The sequence below is a fragment of the Hyperolius riggenbachi genome, chromosome 7 (assembly GCF_040937935.1).
Source record: "Hyperolius riggenbachi isolate aHypRig1 chromosome 7, aHypRig1.pri, whole genome shotgun sequence".
Classification (NCBI taxonomy): Eukaryota; Metazoa; Chordata; class Amphibia; order Anura; family Hyperoliidae; genus Hyperolius; species Hyperolius riggenbachi.
The window spans coordinates 286,202,399-286,223,109 of record NC_090652.1 but is presented as its reverse complement, the minus strand read 5'-3'; the positions used below and the strand labels follow the sequence as shown (position 1 = coordinate 286,223,109).

General features: G+C 44.1%; 2 long non-coding RNA genes across 2 annotated transcripts in view; both read right to left on the bottom strand.

The window, feature by feature from the left end:
- Positions 1–2,890: 2,890 nt before the first annotated feature.
- The window catches only part of LOC137525867 (uncharacterized), a 42,403-nt gene continuing 24,582 nt past the window's right edge, over positions 2,891–20,711 (bottom strand). The window contains exons 3-4 of the long non-coding RNA XR_011023046.1: positions 19,320–19,379; positions 2,891–3,078 (exon numbers count right to left, since the gene is read on the bottom strand). This is a non-coding gene — a long non-coding RNA (uncharacterized lncRNA). The remainder of the gene's footprint in view (positions 3,079–19,319; positions 19,380–20,711) is intronic.
- Positions 12,307–15,434, bottom strand: LOC137525866 (uncharacterized). The gene is made up of 2 exons (XR_011023045.1): positions 15,349–15,434; positions 12,307–12,605 (listed from the first exon to the last, which is right to left on the bottom strand). It is a non-coding gene; the product is annotated as an uncharacterized lncRNA (long non-coding RNA).

Here is a 20,711-nt window from a genome sequence, read left to right as displayed (position 1 = left end):
AGGTGATTGATGGGTGTCTCAAGGTGTGATTAGAGGGGGGAATAGATGCAAGCAATGCACTGGCGAGGTGATCAGGGCTGGGGCCTGAGGGCATTCTGAGTGTGTGGGCGGGTGATTGAGTGCCCAAGGGGCAGATAGGGGTCTAATCTGATAGGTAGCAGTGACAGGGGGTGATTGATGGGTAATTAGTGGGTGTTTAGGGTAGAGAACAGATATAAACAATGCACTTGGGAGGTGATCTGACGTCGGATCTGCGGGCGAACTATTGGTGTGGGTGGGTGATCAGATTGCCCGCAAGGGGCAGGTTAGGGGCTGATTGATGAGTGACAGTGACAGGGGGTGATTGATGGGTGGCAGTGACAGGGGGTGATTGATGGGTGATTGACAGGTGATTGACAGGTGATCAGTGGGTTATTACAGGGAAGCACAGATGTAAATATTGCACTGGCGAATTGATAAGGGGGGGTCTGAGGGCAATCTGAGCGTGTAGGCGGGTGATTGGGTGCCCGCAAGGGGCAGAATAGGGTCTGATCTGATGGGTAACAGTTACAGGTGGTGATAGGGGGTGATTGATGGGTGATTGATGGGTAATTAGTGGGTGTTTAGAGGAGAGAATAGATGTAAACACTGCGCTTGGGTGGTGATCTGATGTCGGATCTGCGGGTGATCTATTGGTGTGGGTGGGTGATCAGATTGCCCGCAAGGGGCAGGTTAGGGGCTGATTGATGGGTGGCAGTGACAGGGGGTGATTGATGGGTGATTGACAGGTGATTGACAGGTGATCAGTGGGTTATTACAGGGAAGGACAGATGTAAATAATGCCCTGGCGAATTGATAAGGGGGGGGGTCTGAGGGCAATCTGAGCATGTAGGCGGGTGATTGGGTGCCCGCAAGGGGCAGATTAGGGTCTGATCTGATGGGTAACAGTGACAGGTGGTGATAGGGGGTGATTGATGGGTAATTAGTGGGTGTTTAGAGGAGAGAATAGATGTAAACACTGCGCTTGGGTGATGATCTGATGTCGGATCTGCGGGCGATCTATCGGTGTGGGTGGGTGATCAGATTGCCCGCAAGGGGCAGGTTAGAGGCTGATTGATGGGTGGCAGTGACAGGGGGTGATTGATGGGTGATTGACAGGTGATTTACAGGTGATTGACAGGTGATTGACAGGTGATCAGGGGGGATAGATGCATACATTACACAGGGGGGGGGGTGATCAGGAGGGGGCAGGGGGCAGGGGGGGGGGTAAAAAAAATAGCGTTGACAGATAGTGACAGGGGGTGATTGATGGGTGATTAGGGGGGGTGATTGGGTGCAAATAGGGGTCTGGGGGGTGGGAAGTGGGGGGGGGGGGGGTCTGAGGGGTGCTGTGGGCGATCTGGGGCAGGGGGGGGAGAAATCAGTGTGCTTGGGTGCGACATAGGGTGGCTGCAGCCTGCCCTGGTGGTCCCTCGGACACTGGGACCACCAGGGCAGGAGGCAGCCTGTATAATACACTTTGTAAACATTACAAAGTGTATTATACACTTTGTATGCGGCGATCGTCGGGTTAACATCCCGCCGGCGCTTCCGTATGGACGGCGGGATGTTGCGGCGGGCATGCGGAGACAGGCACCGGCGGAGGATCGCGTCACGCCCATGCCCCTACAAGGACCGCCGCCATTTGTCTATACGGCGGTCCTTGCGGGGTCCACTTCCCGGCCGCCAATTGTCAATACGGCGGTCGGGAAGTGGTTAAATCCAATCTGTGCAGACCTCAGTATTTCCTTGCAAGTGATCTCCTATTCCTGTTTTGTCTTGATAACGAGCTGCATGTGCAGATCCTTACTAAAGGCTTATGCCCAAGGAAGCTATACATGAAAGGGGCTGCAGTACATGGATGCTACACACGGAAGAGGGTGCTGCACGTGGAATGGGCGAGGCGTTGCTGTATTTGGAAGGGGAGCCCCAACGAACTTGGACTAAGGGCGGAAAAAGTATAAATCGGGCCTTGACGATTGCAGGTATAGTGTTGGTCCCTGCATCATCTAAAATCACCTTAGGAGCTTTAATTGTGGTGAACGTTGACATTTATTTGCATAAAACATGTTTATGGGAATTTTTTTTTTTTTTTTGCCGAAACTGAAATTTTACTTTAAAGAGAACCAGAGATGAAGCACCCTCATGTATTTTATTACATTTATCAGTGGGAACATGACAGTAAACACCTACCCTGCTTTTAGTTTCATTGTTATCTGCTTAATTAGTCTATTAGCAGCTGTGATAAGAATCCACCGACTATTCAGTCAAGGTGTGACCTGGAATCATTATAGCTGAGTCACTCTTCTGTGAAGTGTTTTCAAGCCCAAGCCTTCCCCTCTCCTGGCTTAGATTTCCTGCTTTGCATACTGAGAGCTGTGATGACTGGGAGGGGCTGCTCTGCTGAGAGAGAAGCTCTGTGGCTGCAATATGATCCCTGTGTGCTCTGTGTGCACTAGATACTGATAATAACGGCAGTTTCATTCCTATGAGAGACACTTCCTACAGGAAGTACATCATACCAAAATGAAAGCACACATCAGCCTTTCTCATATAGCCTAGATAGCAGCCTAGTCTCATATAGCCTAGACAGCACATCCAGAACAACTCATATAACCCGGAAGGAGAAGGGATATGAGCTGGCGGCCATATTTGATTTTTCCTGGAGCAATAATGGATAAAAAACACTAAAAAAGGCACACCAGAGCGGCAAAATTATCAGGTAGAGCATTTATTCTTTACAAGCTATCAACTGATATGTTTATTTTGTGTAAAACGTTCATCTCTGGTTCCCTTTAAGGCCCAATACCGTAGTGCCAATAGTCCTCACAGTGATCACGCAACAAAAATGAAAGTTATGTATTGTATTTCCAGCTTCCCCCTTTCCATCCACAGTAGTCATTTTATGCCCATTTTGTCTCCCAGGCTACTGCAAATTTTCCTTTTCTTCTTTTGTTCCTATTGTTCTTTTTCTGTGTCCTCCTCCTCTGAGTCTGCCACGCATTTGTTTCCCGTTATTGCTTCTTTATCTCCGGCTTGTAATAATTACATTTCCAATACCTACAAAGCAAAGCAAAGACAAAAGAAAAATCACTTCTTATGTTTGAATAAATTACCGTTGAAGTTCTAGAGTAAAACAATAAAAGAAAAACTCAGAGAAAACCCCCTTTCCCAACTTTCAAAAACAGCGGAAAAGAAATATGATGATGAACAAAAATTGTGACAGTGAGAAGGCTGCACGATATTTGTGTACATGCTTTTTAAAGAGAGTCTGAAGCGAGAATAAATCTCGCTTCAGACCTCATAGATAGCAGGGGCATGTGTGCCCCTGCTAAACCGCCGCTATCCCATGGCTAAACGGGGGTCCCTTCACCCCCAAACCCACCCCGTACAGAGCAGAATCTCTTCCGCATTGAGGCAGGGCTAACCGCCGCAGCCCTGCCTCCCGCGCGTCTATCAGACGCGTACCTCCGCCTCTCCCCCGCCCCTCTCAGTCTTCCTTCACTGAGAGGGGTGGGGGAGAGGCGGCGATGTGCGTCTGATAGACGCGACTGGAGGCAGGGCTGCAGCTGTTAGCCCTGCCTCATTTCACGACCAACTTTGCGACCAAGTCTTGCGGGGGTGGGTTTGGGGGTGAAGGGACCCCCGTTTAGCGGCACGATAGCGGCAGTTTAGCAGGGGCACACGTGCCCCTGCTAACTATGAGCTCTGAAGCGAGAATTATTCTCGCTTCTGAGTCTCTTTAAGGCGAGAGGAGAAATGGGCGCCAAGTAATAACGATACTAGAATATCAATTTTACTGATAAATCACTACCACTCTCTGTACCTTAATTCTCACAGTAACCCCCTCCCTATCTATGCCTAACACTAAGTTCCCACACCTACTCCTAAGGCCTTGTTCACATAATCACATGCAGATGGCCGTACGATCAGAACACAACGCGTACGATAGCACACACCATGCGTTGCATGGCTGATCCCATTCACTGTAGTGAAGGGGGCAGCCATGCGTTTTGCAAAACAATGCGTGCAGCATGCGTTCTCGCACAGCACTGGTACGGAACGCATGCAGTGTGAACATCAAACAGTGCAGTCTATGCACTTCTGATATTCGTGATTGTCTGCCTCAAAGGAAAAAAACATTTTTATAGTGAGTTTGAAGCTATTAAAAAAACAAATAAACAGATTCTAACATAAGGAGAGGGAAGGCTCTGCGTCCTACAGAGCCTCATAGGGAACAGTTGCTTGGCAGTTGGAAACAGTCATTATTTTCCACAACGCCATGACCATGACCCCCTGATTAGCAATAGGGAGCAGCACGGTGGCGTAGTGGTTAGCTCTCTCGCCTTGCAGCGCTGGGTCCCTGGTTCGAATCCCAACCAGGGCACTATCTGCAAAGAGTTTGTATGTTCTCTCCGTGTCTGTGTGGGTTTCCTCCGGGCACTCCGGTTTCCTCCCACATTAAAAAAACATACGGATAAGTTAATTGGCTCCCCCTAAAAAAATTGTCCCTAGACTACAGTACTTACACTACACGATATATAGACATATGGCAATTGTAGGGATTAGATTGTGAGCTCCTTTGAGGGACAGTTAGTGACAAGATATACATATACATATATATATATATATATATATATATATATATATATATATACACTGTACAGCGCTGCGTAATATGTTGGCGCTATATAAATACTAAATAATAATAATAGGGATAGCAGTGGTTCCTGGGTGATTGATTTCTTTGAAAGCATTTGCATGTGAGTGTGCAAAGGGTAACTGCTGTTTTGTTGGCCACACCATGTTTAGCACCTGCCTTTTAAAGGGGCACTATGGCGAAAAATTGTAAAATTTAAAATATGTGCAAACATATACAAATAAGAAGTACATTTTTTTCCAGAGTAAATTGAGCCATAAATTACTTTTCTCCTATGCTGCTGTCAGTCACTTAAGGTAGGTAGTAGACCTACTACCTACTACCTAGCAAAAAAACATTTTTGCTTTGCATTTTTAAAATCAATTTTCTCAAAAACTACAAAGGTCTCGATTCATCAAACAGTTTGCGGTAAAAATTTGCTTTTCGTTAATTTACCACATGCAAAATTTACCGAATGCTTAGTAGTATTCAGCAATTTTTTTAAATTGTCGCCAGTTGTGCGTTAAAAGATCGCTAGTGTTCGGTAATGATGCAATAAGCATGCAGTAAATATCGACACTAGCAATCTTTTATCGAATAAAAGCCGCTTTCAAAGTGCATTGTGGGTAAGGAAGGTGCATTGTGGGCTACAGAGGCTGGGCTAAAAAGCTTTTGGCGCTACTTAGGGGTGTGTTCATATGTGCTTCATAACAAGTAATAGTTACAATTTAAAGAGAACCTGAACTGAAAATGAAAAGTCTAAATAAACATAAACACATCATACTTACCTCCTGTGTAGTCTACTCATCAATCTTTCTCCTCCCCAGCCTCCTGTTTGTCTACTGTGATCAATGGAATTTTTTGTCCACCATTTTGAAAAAAATGCCCCTTACCCCATAACAGCTTCCTGGTCAGCACACAGTTAAACTGTAATATCGCCCACATGAGCCATAGGGAAACATGGACATTACCTTACACATTCAGTTGTTACTAACAGCAGCTGATATATTATAACTGACAGCAACTGGTATATTTCAGTTCTGACAATCTTGTAAGACTCAGAACTGGAAGGGATCACTGTAAGAAGAAAATGGTGAGTTTCTGAGAAGAACTGAAGGCGAGATAAGTATGTAATATTAATTTGCAGCTACATCCGTTTATTTTAAATAATTTTACTCAGTCCAGGTTGCCGTTAAATACACAGAAACATAAATATAAACAGCAAGGCAGTGCGGGAGATATTGCACTCGGAATTTACCGCCCTGACACACCCCCTGTCTGCTTCTTGAATACTAGTTGCGGAAAATGTACCGCACAATTACCAGAATACCGCACGCAACATATTGACATCCGATGTCATTCCTGAATACTAACTTTAGCTAAATGATAGTGCTAAATTACCGAATGTTCGATAAAGCGTTCGGTAAGCGTTCGGTAATAAGTCATGAATCAAGGCCAAAGTCTTTTTTAAAATCATTTTTTTATTTGTTCCCACTCTTCTCCTTAACATACTGTACGTATCCCTTTTATGTATGAGGGCTTTGCTATTAACTGCTAAAGTCGGCACAACATTTTGCGAAAATTACACAAAATTGCGAAATTATGATTCCTGATAACATTTATAAATGAAATTCTTATTCTTCTTATTAACATGTATGAGGCACAGCAATAAGATAAAACATCAAAGCTATAGTTAGCAAGATATCTGTCTGACCTGATCTGTTCTAAATGAACAAAGGCAGCAGCCACTGTCAGGAAGACAGAGAAAGGTTAAATGCAACTAAAATGTTAAGCTCAGAATTTCAAAATGTTATGAGAATGATTTCTATTTTTTATAGATTGTTGTATTTTGGTCTGACAAGTTGCTATTATAACAGGCGCTGGTCTACTTTGAGGCTTTGTGCGTGGACCTATGTGTTTTTTCTTGTAACTTACCCCTGTGACCTGGCTTTAACCAGTGCACTCTCTCCTTCCCCCGTCTGTGACCGTTGCCAGGACGCACACAGCGTATGCTGGTGTGTGCATAGTGGACATTAATATATTTTCTTAGCTTCCTTGTTAGTTAAAGCGGATCCGAGATGAAAAACTAACTATAACAAGTAGCTTGTCTTTATATCTTATCTAAAGTTTACACAGCAAATCTAGCTGCAAACAGCTTCAATAGAATATGGTTATTTCTTCCTGTGATACAATGACAGCAACCATGTTGTTTGTAAACATTACACACAGGCTAGCTCATCTGCATCTTCAGCACTCAGCCTGTGAAAAAAAACCTAATCTCCCCTCCTCCCTCCTCCCCTCTGCCTCTTAAATCTCTGGCTAGTAATACCTCCCCCTCCTCCTGCCCAGACTGAGCTCCTATGAGCCCTTGCTACTATTTGAAAATGCCAAGGCTCTCTGAAAAGCTGTGGACTAGGCTTGTTTAGTTAACAGAGAATTAGAGTATTAAAACAAAAAGAAAAAAGTATTTGGCTTGAAGAATGCCCTATAAACAATAGGAAAGGAACTGATTGGGATAAAGTTAAATTCTTGGTCGGAGTTACTCTTTAAATGTCCTAATCTGGGGCAATGTGCTTGGAACTGTGTTTTTTCTATGATCTCTTTTAGTGTCCCATCGGTGGACCCAGCAGGAGACCCAATAGGGAAGTTCTGCTAATGTGAATGGGTAGACAACACCCTTTTGAACGGCTAGGTTTCAGATAGGTTATAGCAAATTACATCCATACTACTTGAATGACCAATCAAAACGCTTTGTGTTTTAGAGGGTGCTGTAGAGATTTTAACTGTTCCCTATGCAGGGCCGGATTTGTACTCTTTACTAGTGTTGGGCGAACACCTGGATGTTCGGGTTCGGGTCCGTTCGCCGAACATGGGCCAGATGTTCGGCATGTTCGGCCCGAACCCCGAACTCCCCCGAACATCCCGCTTTTGGGGGCCCTATGGGGTCGCAGGCATAAGGGGGGAGCATGCCCCGGTAGCGGGGGGGGGTCGGAAATTCCCCCCACCCCCTCCGCTAGTGCTCCCCCCTCTGCCCGCTTCCCCATACAAACATTTTCCGTAAAGTTCAATAGTACCTTCAGTGGCTGGCTGGCACTGTGGTGTGAGTGAGTAGGAGGAGTCCGAGTAGGACGCGTTGAGGCCGGGCAGTGGGCGGTTCAGCGGTAGTACCCTTGTGGTACTTCCGCCCTTTCTCTGACCTTACGTCCTTTACGTGATGACGCATACGAGGGTACGCGTGACGCGTACCCTCGTATGCAGAGGACGTGAGGTCAGAGAGAGGGCGGAAGTACCACAAGGGTACTACCGCTGAACCGCCCGCTGCCCGGCCTCAACGCATCCTACTCGGACTCCTCCTACTCACTCACACCACAGTGCCAGCCAGCCACTGAAGGTACTATTGAACTTTACGGAAAATTTTTGTATGGGGAAGCGGGCAGAGGGGGGAGCGCTAGCGGAGGGGGTGGGGGGAATTTCCGACCCCCCCCCCGCTACCAGGGCATGCTCCCCCCTTATGCCTGCGACCCCATAGGGCCTTTTTAGTTCGGGTTCGCCCGAACAGCTCAATGCCCAGCCGAACAGGCCGAACAGGGCCCCTGTTCGGCCGAACAGGGCCCTGTTCGGCCGAATAGGGGCCCTGTTCGGCCTGTTCGGCTGGGCATTGAGCTGTTCGGGCGAACCCGAACTAAAAAGGCCGAACACCATGAGGTGTTCGGCTGAACTCGAACATCACCCGAACAGGGTGATGTTCTGCAGAACCCGAACAGTGGCGAACACTGTTCGCCCAACACTACTCTTTACCACCAAAGGTCACTGTCATCGGCCACCCCCTTCAGTATAGGTAGTGAGATGACCCCCCCCCCCTTCCCTCCAGTATAGGTAGCCAGATGACCCCTCCCCTTAGTATAGGTAGCCAGATGAGCCCTTCCCCCTTCCCTCCAGTATAGTTAGCCAGATGACCCCTCCCCCAGTATAGGTAGCCAGATGGCACCTCCCTTTTTCCCTCTAGTACAGGTAGCCTGATGACCCACCCAGTAAAGGTAGCCAGATGGTCCCTCCCCCCTTTCCCTCCAGTATAGTTAGCTAGATGACTCCCTTAATCCCTCCTTTAAGTATAGGTAGCCAGCTCGCCTTCACACCACTGCAGCCATCAGTGTCACTCATTTCTCCCGTCGTCTCCAGTGAAGAAGCTTCCTCTGCCTTTCCGTCTCCAATGCTGCCCAAGTCTATAGCCACCGGCCACAATGCAAACGTGCACAGAGAGCAAGGTGGCTGCTGCAAAGGCAGCTAGCAGCAGAGTACCGCAGTCAGGCACTCGTCTGATCTCCCTGCATTGCAGCATTTGCAAGCTTGCATATGCTGCACCAGTTTAGCCTGCTGCTTTGGTGCCCTTGTTCCTGTGGTACCCTAGGCCATGGCCTAGGCCTAAATCCGGCCCTGTCCCTATGAGGTTTCCTGCTGGGTCCCCTAAACTAGACAATACTGCCCTATATCTATACCTGGAGGTACATTTTAATGTATCAACTTATTGATGATATCTCTGACCATTGGCCTAATCAGAGGTCACTTCCTTGACTTTTCGTCTGGCTCTATGATCTTCTTTTTTCGCCATTATTATGATATATGGAGAGGGGATAATTTTCCATCATGCGGAGGAAGAAAATCATTTTAGAATTTTGCCACATATATTCCACATTCATTAAAATACATGGGCATCTGCTGGTTAATTATGACGCGGAGGCGTTGCCGTGTACCCAGAAATGGCGAGATTAGGCCAGATGTTGAGCTTTTTATATAAAGCGAGTTGCGCATCTGCTGCACCCCACCAACCGTACAGCATTCTGCTGTGTCTTGCTAGGGCATCTGCTGTGTGATTAGATTGCAGGCAGACATACAGTTACTTACATGATAATATTTCAGCTGAGTAATACCCATCGATGACAGCCAGATCAAGCGTTTCACCCAACTTCTACATGCAAATTCTGATTACAGTGTGGAAGCTCTCCTGTTTGTTAATTAGAGAGTATTCATTTTATCATTGGGCAACGCTTAGGCCATGCCAGGAATACAGAATATTAAAGCAGACCTGAACTCAAAACTTCCTCTCTGCTCTTAAAGAGAATCTGTATTGTTAAAATCGCACAAAAGTAAACATACCAGTGCGTTAGGGGACATCTCCTATTACCCTCTGTCACAATTTCGCCGCTCCTCGCCGCATTGAAAGTGGTTAAAAACAGTTTTAAAAAGTTTGTTTACAAACAAACAAAATGGCCACCAAAACAGTAAGTAGGTTGATGTACAGTATGTCCACACATAGAAAATACATCCATACACAAGCAGGCTGTATACAGCCTTCCTTTTTAATCTCAAGAGATCATTTGTGTGTTTCTTTCCCCCTGCAGCTATCTTCCACTGAAGTGTCAGGCTGTTTCTTCCTGCAGAGTGCAGACAGCTCTGCCTGTATGTAATTCCTCAGTATGTGAAAGCCCAGCCAGCTCAGAGGAGAATTTATCCAGCTTGTAAAAGATAAGAGAGAAGCTGCCCTAATCTAAATAATTCACAGGCAGTGTGCAGAGAGGGGCCTGGAGGGGGGAGATGCATCACAGAACCACAACACTGAAGAACTTGGCAGCCTTCCAGACACAGGCTGACAAGTCTGACAAGAGAGAGATACGTTGATTTATTACAGAGATGGTGATAGTAGAACGTGCTGCAGCAAGCCAGAACACATTAGAATAGCTTTTGGAACTTGTAGGATGATAAAAAACAGGATCCAATTTTTGTTATGGAGTCCCTTTAAAGAAAACCAGAGTTGAACGCTTTGGCACAAAATAAACATATCCCCCGATAGATTTTACAAAAAAAAATACTAAACCTGGTATTTTCGCCGCTCTGGTGTGCCGTTTTTTTTTTTTTTTACTAAAACTATCATCAGAAAAGCATATTATTTAGTGGGCTGTATGAAAAATGAAATCAAGCAGTAGAGATGTGAAATCTTGCGCTACTGCAGGCAAATGGTCGATGTGAACCAGCAAGGATCACACAGTGGCAGCTCCTTTAATGCTCGGCTGTGAGCGGACTACTAAGAGATAAAAACAACAAAACAGGAGGAGCGCTCCATAGTGTGATACCTTTTAATGCATTAAAACTGCGCAAATACAAAAATGCACTTACTAGAGTTACAGTTACCTGACGAAGGCGTGGATACGCTGAAACGCGTCTTGACGATACCTGCACACAGTCACCCCAGAGAGCGAACTAATGTCCATTCACCATCTGGACCCACGCTGCCGCTGGCCACTGCAGCCCCAGGTTTTTCTCCTATGAGGGGATGGTTTTCTTCCAGGCTATATGCCTTATTGAATGCTTGTCACTTTTACACATCTAGTAAGTGCATTTTTGTATTTGCGCAGTTTTAATGCATTATTATTTTTATTATTTATTGTATTTATAAAGCGCCAACATCTTACGCAGCGCTGCACAATAGATAAATGGGTTAACATACAGGTAGAACATACGGAAACTCACAACAAAACAAGATCATGCAAATGATTTGATAACAATACAGTATCATAGGTCAAAATAGAGACTGTTCGAGTCTACAAGAGGGGTGGTTGCGAGTAAGATTGCATAATCAAGCTGGATACGTTAGGGAGGAGGGCCCTGCCGGAGGCTTACAATCTAAAGGGTGGGGTGGAGACAATAGGTGCGTCTTTTGAGAGGGGGTCTAACAGAACATATTATGGTGCTGGTGTAGGGGGGTATGCGAGCGTGAAGAGGTGAGTCTTGAGAGCTTGTTTGAAGGAATTAAAGGTGGGGGCGAGTCTGACGGCTGGTGGGAGAGAGTTCCAGAGAGTAGGGGCGGCCCTGGTGAAGTCCTGCAATCGTGCGTGTGACTGAGTTATGCGTGGTGCGACTAGGCGCAGGTCATTGGAGGATCGGAGGGGGCGGGCTGGTATGTGCCTGTGGACCAGATCAGAGATGTAGGTTGGGCAGGTCTTGTGCACTGATTTGTAGGCAAAGCACAGGATTTTGAAATTGATCCTAAAGCTGATGGGGAGCCAGTGTAGTGCTTTACAGAGCGGAGTTGTAGAGGCGCTGCGGTGAGAAGAATGTATCAGTCTGGCTGCCGCATTCATTACCAATTTAAGTGGGTCAGTACGGTTAGAGGGGAGGCCAGATAAAAGAGAATTGCAGTAGTCTAGGCGGGAGATGACATTAAAAGGTATCGCACTACGGAGCGCTCCTCCTGTTTTGTTGAAAAATGAAATCCCCATTTCTAAAAACCTCTTATGAGTAACAAATATAGATACAAAAAAACATTTTTCATAGCTCCTGCAGCTCCTCCCATCTCATCACAGCTCTCTGCGATACTGCAAGTATACAGAACAGGAAAGCAGAGCCGGGAGGGGGCAGGCTTGGGCTTAAAAAGACTTCAGAGAAGACAGACTCAGCTATAATGATTCCTAAGCAAAGCCAGACTGAATGTTCAGTCTGGGATTTTATCAGGGCTGATAACAAGCAGGCTGAGCAGTGAAGGATGAAACAGAGAGCAGGGTAGGTGTTTTCAATAATGTCCCCACTGATATGTATGGTAAAATACATGAGGGTGCTTCCTCTCTGGTTCACTTTAAAGATAAGAAACAGTATAATATAATGAAAAACATTTTATTGTTACTGCTGATACAAATGCTGCAATAAATCTTCAGTGTGTCTACTTTCATTTATACTGTGCTTTTCTCTTGATGGACTCAAAGCACTTGAGCTGCAGCCAATAGGACGTGCTCAGTTAGGATGTCTAGCCCAAGGACTCCTTGCTGAATAGATGCTGGCTTACTGAACAGGGAGAGCTGATATTCGATCCCTGGTTGCCTGTGTCAGAGGCAGAGCCCTTGACCATTGTACTATCCACTAGCCAGACATAGGGTCTTGAGGCAGCCAGCTGACACTGCTGAGAGATCAAATTGAAGTTGTGATTAGTTACTGATGAAGGGATGAATTAGACAGGCTAAACTCTCTAAATACATGCAGGTCGCAGTTCTCTGGTTTCCTTCTGTCCTGTGCAAGAGGTCAGGTCCACTTTAAAGGATACCCGAAGTGAGATGTGACATGATGAGATAGACATGGGTATGTACAGTGCCTAGCACACAAATAACTATGTTGTGTTCCTTTTTTCTTTCTATGTCTGAAAGAGTTAAATATCAGGTATGTAAGTGGCTGACTCAGTCCTGACTCAGACAGGAAGTGACTACAGTGTGACCCTCACTGATAAGAAATTCCAACTATAAAACACTTTCCGAGCAGAAAATGGCTTCTGAGAGCAAGAAACAGATAAAAAGGGAAATTTCGTATCTGTGAGGGTCACACCGTAGTCACTTCCTGTCTGAGTCAGGACTGAGTCAATCACTTACATACCTGATATTTAACTCTTTCAGGCAGAGAGAGAAAAAAAGGAACACAACATAGTTATTTGTGTGCTAGGCACTGTACATACACATGTCTATCTCATCATGTCACATGTCACTTTGGGTATCCTTTAAAGGGAAAATCCACTTCTGTTGACTTACAAAAAAGCAGCCCATTCAGTTCAGTTTTATACACTATATTACCAGAAGTATTCGGACAATCCAAATCATTGAATTCATGTGTTCCAAATCACTCCCATGGCCACAGATAAATAAAAACAAGCACCCAGGCCTGCAGACTACTTGAGACGAGGTTCACTGTAGGGCATTGTATTGCATTCCCTGTATAGCTGCAATGCGACGGAACAGAAAAGCCACACTGCATGTTGTTTGGCTGTTGAATGGAATACAGTGAAGCATACAGTCAGTGGAAAGTATGCTTTACTACCACTGTTAACGTGCATGTTTTGTGGGTAACTAAGGATCAATGATGAGCAAAAATGCCAAATTCCGATTCCGAATTTCCATAGATTACTGATTTCCACAGGCCTAGTGTATGCTATTATGAGAAATCTGCATTTCCGATCTGCAACTGCGGTACACTTCTGCACTGGCCTAATGTACGCTTTATGCAGAATCCGTATTTCTGATCGATAAACTTTTGCATACTCTAATTGGCTTAATACTTCCAAATCTTCCGATTGGCCTAAAATTTCCATGTTAATCAGATTGCCGTGGTACAATACTGATTCTCTGATTGTTCCAATGCTTCTGAGCCTTGTGATTGGGCTAAAATGTCCTGGTCTCAGTAATGAGTTATTTCTACGGAATTCCAATTTCTTCATATCAATTTTTGCATACCGATTCCCGCTGCAGAAAGCCGATTTCTGATTGAAAACTTGGAAATCGTAATTCGGAAGAATTTGGACGCTCATCCCTAGTAGTAACGCACTGCATGCAGTGTGTTGGGATGCTGCACACCATTATACTGTACTTCGGTAACTGCACATTGAGCACTGCATAGGTCGTGCATTGCATTGCTGTATTCTGTGCTGGGAGGAACTTGTGATTTTCACACAGATGACATTACTGGGCCACAAGCATGTAGGTTAAGGCTGCTTACACACCAAGACGTTACAGGCGCACGTTAGTGCGCCTGTAACGCTCCCCTAACGCACAGCAATGTAACACAAGTGGGCTGTTCACACAGCCCACGTTGCGTTACATGTAATGCTGCACGTTCGGTGCAAAGTGCAGCATGCTACGGCGTTGGAGCGGCTATAGCCGCGTTAGACTGTTTGCACATGCGCAGTGGGGGGCGGAGAGGAGGCGGGGAGAGCCAGCTACAGTAGCCGCGCACATGGCTACTTAATATTCACTGCACTGGCGGCAGCTGATTGGCCGGCGGGACCACGTGATGCGGAGTGTCTCGCTCCGCATCACGTGGTCCCGCTGGCCAATCAGCGCCACTCTGGGAGACATTATAGGAATCGAGCCGCCGAACGCGGCTCACTCTACCGTCGGCTTTTGCAGCACCATACGTTGTGTTAGGTGCACGTTATGCGACCTTAACGTGGCACCTAACACAACGTCTTGGTGTGCAAGAAGCCTAACTGTATAAGCAATATAGAGCAGGATTTATTTAATGTTATGCCAGACTGTATTACCCCTATAAGTGAGGTTAGTGCCTCATTTGAAAAAAAAAATCTCATATCATTCTCAGTGGGTCTAGTGCTTCATTTAAAGACAAATTACCTCCTTAACATTTTTAACAAGCATATAAGCTATAATGGCAAATATACCTTCCAGTTGAAGATTAACTGAGACAATGATGGCACCTCCATATTAAATAATCTAATGCTGCTGATAAGCCTTTCCGTAAATGACATTACATTGAATGTATCAGCCTGCTATGAAATCACTCTGTACTACAAGAATGATATTTAATTAATGTCTTTGAGAGACTGAAATGTAAAGCATTATTAGCAGCCAATCAACTGAAGCATTGTTAATAGCAAATGTCTATTGCACTAACTGACTATCACTATTGATGCATATTGAATATGCATGTTGAAGCAAATTTCTTTGCTATTATTTATGCTTTGGAAAGTCCATCTTTCACTACCATAGTGATAATTTATTCATTCAAAGACTTCTTCATTAAAGGGGCACTATGGCAAAAAACTGTAACATTTAAAAATATGTACAAACATATACAAATGAGAAGAACATTTTTCCCAGAGTAAAATGAGCCATACATTAGTGTTCTCCTATGTTGTTGACACTTACAGTAGGTAGTAGAAATCTGACATAAGCGACAGGTTTTGGACTAGTCCATCTCTTCATAGGGGTATTCTCAAGGATATATTTATTTTCAAAAGCACTTAGTGAATGGCAGTTGCTCTGTCCAACTGCCAAAAAACTGTGTAGCAAGCAGGGAGGCTGGCCAGCATCATTGTTTAAATCCCTTTTAGGGAATGTCTACCTATGAAGAGATGGACTAGTCCAAAACCTTTCACTTATGTCAGATTTCTACTGCCTACTGTGAGGGCTGGAGCCCACTAGAGCGATTTTTTGAGCAATGTAAATAAATGTAACAAATTCCAGAAGCGATTGCGATTAGCAAAATCGCAATCACAGGACATGCAGCATTTTGGGAGCGTTTGCGCTTCAATGTAATGTATTGAAATGCTGGCAAATCACTCATGAATCGCTACACATAGCGACTTGAGTGCGCTTGCAAACTGTAATAAAATTCTGATACATTGAAAGGACCAATCAGAATTGAAATCGCTAATCGCAAATCGCTACACAATCGCTGGCAAAAAGCTTACACTTTTTAAAATCTCTCCCAAAAGCGCCGGAAAACGCTCATGAAATCGCTTACAAAACTCTGAATAAAAACGCTAGTGATTGCGATAGCGTTTTGCGATTTGTAGTGGGTTCCAGCCAGGCCTGAGTGACAGCAACATAGGAGAGAAGTAATTTATGGCTCATTTCACTCTGGAAAAAGCATATTTCTTATTTGTTTATGTTTGCACATATTTTAAATTTTACAATTTTTCACCATAGTGACCCTTTAAGTTATATTCTTACAACTGAGAGTACTGTGCATAAAGTGGACCTATGCTTAGTCTGCTTACTCACCCTAGTAGCTAGATCATCAGTGTCCATGTGGTTAGTCGGGTTTCTGCACACATAAGATTTCAGTCTTTTGTACATAGGCTCTATTTTTCTGAGACTACACTCCATCTATTCTATTATTTTCAACAATATGGTCACTGAGTCGATATTTACTGCCTCAGATTGGTTTGGCCAGATTGCATCCAACATATGGGCTGATTATCCTCTTGGTGTCCTCCTTTGGGATTAGATACTTTATCTTTCTTGACGTAGTGTGAAGTTCCCTCTTTGAGACCTGTGGGGAACACACTTTGTCTTCACCCTTTGTATCGGTTATCTTCTGTAGGGTGCTGGTACTTATCTTCTAATATATTTTACTAATGTTTTTAATTGGAATTTATCTGTTTGGTTTTGTAGAAAGTGCTTATACAGTGGCCTGATGAAGGGCATTATATGCCCGAAACGAGCGTGTCATTGCCAATCAATTTCTTGAAAGCCTTGTTTCATTACAAAATACTGGAATCCCTATGATTATTCATGCAAATAAGGAGCATCCTGCAGAGACCTCCCCTTTTAAGATATTTTTGTATTTGTGTCAATAAAGATTTTTGATATTTTTGTACCACAAGAGTTGCAAGATCTTGTACTTCATGTTTATTATACCATAGTTCTTTCTACTAACGTAGCACATAAGATTCCATGGCACCTTCTTTTGAGTGGCTGCTGGGGGGCTTGGTGCATTATGGGCGTGGCTTTGTGGTTTGACCTGTGATGCATGTGCAACACGTAAGCCAGCCACTGTGTTTGGGGAGTGTCTACCTACGGAGAGAGCTATGCCATATCCCGCTGGCCCTATACTTATTCTGCTTGCTCAACCTACTAGTCAGAACCCCAGTGTCCATGTGGTTAGTTATGCTTCTGCACACATAAGATTCCATGGCACCTTCTATTGATTGGCTGCTATGGAGCTTGGTGCATTATGGGTTTGGTTTTGAGGAAGCGCACGTGACGCATGCGCAACGCATAAGGCAGCTGCTGTGTTTGGGGAGTTGTCTACCTATCGAGGGGACCATGCTGTATCCCACTTACCCAGACTGCAGCCGGGAGTTGCGATGAGAGAGATCTTTACAGTATATATGGCGGACGGTGATGAGCCAAAATGCTGCTATTTCTTTAACATTCATTTTTGCGAAAATACTATTAAATTCAAATTTTGAACAAAAATGCCATCAAAAATCATTTTGTAATAAGCTTTTGATTTTTTTTTTGCTTATTTTCTGCTAAAAATTAACAATTTCATGCTTTTTTTTTCATAGTAAAATAATGATTTTTGCAGTTTTTGAATTTTCACAAATTCGTTTCATTTGACTATTTTGCGAAAATTCTATGTGTTTTCACAAATATTTTCTCAAGATCCAAATCAGCATATTTGATGCGAGAATTACTTTGATCAACACTGATGATAGATTTGCAAGCAACACTGATGATGGATAGCAAAGTAGGGTACTTTCCACCAGCGCCTGCACACTGGTACCAGGAACTGCAGTTGCAAAACATACACCTGGGTGTGGTGAGTCCTAGGAATCGGGGTGACATCTGGTCTATCAATATTGACATTGTGAGTTTTCGGTTGTATATTCAATCAGTGCTATGGAAAACCTTGAACACACCTATGTAAGGGCAACATACTTTGGCCCTTTCATAGGTGTGTGTAAATTACAGGATTTTGAATAGTTTTAATTTAAAACAAGGTGTTTAGGTACAATGAACCATCACGGAGGTTCAAATTCAAACAAAGTTTGGAACAGCAAGATTCCAAGTTGACACCAAGATGAATGTTACAGGCTAACCAACAGTGAGTGACATGGGCTTTCCCAAGTGGCAAAACCAAAGAAGCACCACAGTCTTCACTGGGGCTCCTTGCAAAGGGTCAGTACTACTCATAGTGGAGGGAAGGCCCTTTGTTGTTTGGAACTCAGGCTGAGTACTCCAGGAACAGCACAAAACAGGCTAACAAGAATAGATTAGAAGTCATTATCAGGAAGGTGAACAAGTAGGCAACATTGTAGACAGGCTAAAATCAGCTCAGTGGGTGTTCAGGTAATAGGTCTAGGTCAGGTCAGGCACCGATCAGGCAATACAATACAAAAATACAAAAAGTAGAGAGGCAGTCAGGAATACTTAAAAAAAAGATGAACTGGACATGAAGCAATAGGAACATACACTGCTGTTGTTTGGAACTCAAAACAGCCTCATTAGTGAGGACAGCCTATGGTGTTGAGAAGGCCTTGTCACATGTTTGCGGCCAAGGAAATCTCCACAGGATGGTAGTTGGAGGCCTGCCTTAAAGGGGAACTTCAGCCTAAACAAACATACTGTCATCAAGTTACATTAGTTATGTTAATTAGAATAGATAGGAAATATATATTCTTACCCACCCTGTTTTAAAAGAACAGGCAAATGTTTGTGATTCATGGGGGCTGCCATCTTTGTCATGGGGGCAGCCATCTTTTTGGTTGAAAGGAGGTGACAAGGAGCAGGAGGCACAGTTCCAACTGTCCTGTGTCCTGATTACCCCTCCCAGCTGCATGCGCTAGGCTTCAAATGTCAAGTTCAAAATGTAAAAAAGAAAAAAAATGCACCAAAACAGCAGAACGAGAACAACGACATCAGAAATCCCATCATGCTTTGCACAGCATCAGGGGAAAAAAGCCCGGGCAGTTTTCTTCTGTGCAGCTAAAAATGAGGCTTGTATAAGAGAAACAAAGTTCTGATGCTGTGAAACTGTTAAAGAAACACCAAGCCTTTTCAGTGCTGCTGAGTCGATTTTTAGTCCAGAGGTTCACTTTAACATTAGAGATAGAGTGCATCCATAAGGCATGGTGCTACATGCAAAGCATAGGTCCTAATGGCTGTAGGCGGGTGAGTATCCACCTACGCACCCAGGAGTAGGTGCATTACAACAACTGCAACCATAAAGATAGAGTTAGCAATGTGTGCACTCGGAATCATTGTTGGATCAAGGGATTGCATTAACATTATAGCTGTAGGTTAGTTAGAGACATATCGAGCATAGGATCTGAGAGACATCGTTTGTCATCAGCATGAAGTCAGGTGACTTACTTGGCAGCACCTACCGTATCTGCTCAGGTTGGCTCTCAGCAAAGTCATCCTTAGTCCAAACTGCGACTGGTTCTCTTTAAAAAAAAAAAAAAAAAAGCCCTTTTCATTTTTCTTTCCTTACATCAAACTATCAAGATGCAAGAGAGGAGATGAGAAACAAAAATGGAAATATGTTTTTCCTTCCGTCTTCCATCATTCATGAGCACTGATGAGATCTGATAACAATGTTACATCCTAATACATGTTTATTAATGTCCAATCAATGCTGGTAATAACCACTGAGAACATGGTATAGCTTATCATTCCCTTATTTAAAACTATAGCAGGTGCATCACCAGGCTGAGAGACGCGCACAAAAGGAGACTGGCTGAGCTTAGTCCTCAAATCCCTCATGTCAATGCTAAAATATATATATCGTTTTTTTAGCTTACTGCTTCTGTTTTGCATAATAAAGTCCAAATTGGCTTTGTGCATGTGGAGTCACAGCAAGCGGGAGTCTACGGAACTGGAAGCGAATGTAATTCCCCTGCTTTTGAATACCAGTGCTGAAAAATGTCTGTAACTCTTTCATCGCTGTCATAAAATTAGAACTCTAAACCTTCGTAGTGCTTTTAATGTTTTTTTTTATTTAATGTTTTTATATATCTCAATTTTTTGAGGACTTCACTAATAATCTGCTCTCCTCAAAAGCCTCTGAGTTCTGTTTGTGATGTTTAAATTTGGTTCCTATCATTGCTGAACTAGTTAGCCTTAAAGAGACTCCGTAACAAAAATTGCATCCTGTTTTTTATCATCCTACAAGTTCCAAAAGCTATTCTAATGTGTTCTGGCTTACTGGAGCACGTTCTACTATCACCATCTCTGTAATAAATCAACTTATCTCTCTCTTGTCAGACTTGTCAGCCTGTGTCTGGAAGGCTGCCAAGTTCTTCGGTGTTGTGGTTCTGTGATGCATCTCCCCCCTCCAGGCCCCTCTCTGCACACTGCTGTGTGTTATTTAGATTAGTGCAGCTTCTCTCTGCTCTATTATCTTTTACAAGCTGGATAAATCCTCCTCTGAGCTGGCTGGGCTTTCACACACTGAGGAATTACATACAGGCAGAGCTGTCTGTACTCTGCAGGAAGAAACAGCCTGACACTTCAGTGGAAGATAGCTGCAGAGGGAAAGAAACACACAAATGGTCTCTTGAGATTCAAAAGGAAGGGTGTATACAGCCTGCTTGTGTATGAATGTATTTTCTATGTGTGGACATACTGTACATCAACCTACTTCCTGTTTTGGTGGCCATTTTGTTTGTTTATAAACAAACTTTTTAAAACTGTTTTTAACCACTTTTAATGCGGCGAGGAGCAGCGAAATTGTGACAGAGGGTAATAGGAGATGTCCCCTAACGCACTGGTATGTT